The 1,816-nt window shown below is 42.2% G+C and overlaps 1 pseudogene; it reads left to right on the forward strand.

The window, feature by feature from the left end:
- Positions 1-293: 293 nt before the first annotated feature.
- Positions 294-968, forward strand: LOC108517863 (high mobility group protein B3 pseudogene; annotated as a pseudogene).
- Positions 969-1,816: the final 848 nt, after the last annotated feature.

The following is a 1,816-nucleotide window of genomic DNA, read 5'->3' on the forward strand; positions in this document are numbered from 1 at the left end:
CAGCAGCTGCCTTAGAATTCAACTACGTGCAAGTCCTGGGGCCTTGAGAATGACAAGTGGATATGTTTGTGTGTTTATACATCTGTATGCACATATGTATATATATGTATATACACATACAAAATACATACATATTATATATATCCATACACGTGCACACACTTAGAATTTCCTATGTATGTGAGTTCAGCATTGCTGTTAGATTAGGGAGAAAATGCTGAAATGTTTGTCTTTTGTCTAAGCCATGGAGGCAGGGCTTTATATCAATTAAAAGGATAGTTGGGTTCTCATGGAGGTAGCTAGCACAAGGCTGGGGAGCACTGAGCCGTGCATGGTGCCCTGCGCTGCCCAGACTAGCGAACAGTACACTCAGGATGGCTAAAGGTGACCCCAAGAAACCAAAGGGCAAGATGTCCACTTATGCCTTCTATGTGCAGATGTGCAGAGAAGAACATAAGAAGAAAAACCCAGAGGTCCCTGTCAATTTTGCAGAATTTTCCAAGAAGTGCTCTGAGAGGTGGAAGACAATGTCCGGGAAAGAGAAATCTAAATTTGATGAAATAGCAAAGGTGGATAAAGTGTGCTATTATCAGGAAATGAAGGATTATGGACCAGCTAAGGGAGCTAAGAAGAAGGATCTAATGCCTCCAAAAGGCCACCATCTGGATTCTTCCTGTTCTGTTCAGAATTAGGCCCCAAGATCAAATCCACAAACCCCACCATCTCTATTGGAGATATGGCAAAAAAGCTGGGTGCGATGTGGAATAACTTAAATGACAGTGAAAAGCAGCCTTACATCACTAAGGCGGCAAAGCTGAAGGAGAAGTAGGAGAAGGATGTTGCCGACTGTAAGTCGAAAGGAAAGTTTGATGACGCAAAGGGTCCTGCTATTGTTGCCTGGAAAAAAGGTGGAAGAGGAAGATGAAGAAGGCAAAGAGGAAGAAGAGGAGCAGGAGGAGGCTGAATAAATAAACTGTCTCCTTGTGAATACGTAAGAGTGGGGAGCACCATAATTGACACATCTCTTATTTGAGAAGTGTCTGTTGCCCTCATTAGGTTTAATTACAAAATTTGATCATGATCATATTGCAGTCTCTCAAAGTGCTCTAAATCAGTGGTTTACATGAAGTAGCCATGGGTGTCTGGAGCACCCTGAAACTGTATCAGAGTTGTACCTATTTCCAAACATTTAAAAAATGATAAGGCATTCTCATGTTCTCCTCACTCTCTGCCCTTTACTGTTGGTGTGACAAGGCATTTAAAAGATGTTTCTGGCTTTTTTTCTTTTTGTAAGGTGGTGTTAACTATATGGTTATTGGCTAGAAATTCTGAGTTATCAACTGTACATGTCTATAGTTTGTAAAAGAACAAAAAAACTTATAATATTTTATACTTATAAAAACGAAGACAAACTCTGATGCTTCATTGCTCGGCATTGAGGATGCGCGCGAAGATGCCTTTTGGAGGGGCTGTAGCTCAGGAACGTGCACTGTGAGGCTGGACCTGGTGACTCTGCAGTTGGGCATCCATTTTAACTTCAGTTGTCTTGTTTCGTATATACGTGACATAGGCATTCTGCTGCCATCTTAGCTGAGGACAAAGGGGGTCAGCTGGCATGAGAAGGTTTTGTTTTGTTAAGTGCGGTAGTTTTAAATGTTTTTTTTTTTCTCTTTTTTTTCTGAGACAGAGTCTTGCTCTGTTGCTGGGTTGGAGTGCCGTAGTGCAATCTCAGCTCACTGCAACCTCCGCCTCCCGGGTTCAAGCAATTCTGCTATGTCAACCTCTTGAGTAGCTGGGATTACAGGTGCAAACCACC

Source organism: Rhinopithecus bieti, unplaced genomic scaffold, assembly GCF_001698545.2.
Source record: "Rhinopithecus bieti isolate Rb0 unplaced genomic scaffold, ASM169854v2 scaffold_40559, whole genome shotgun sequence".
In the NCBI taxonomy this organism is placed as follows: Eukaryota; Metazoa; Chordata; class Mammalia; order Primates; family Cercopithecidae; genus Rhinopithecus; species Rhinopithecus bieti.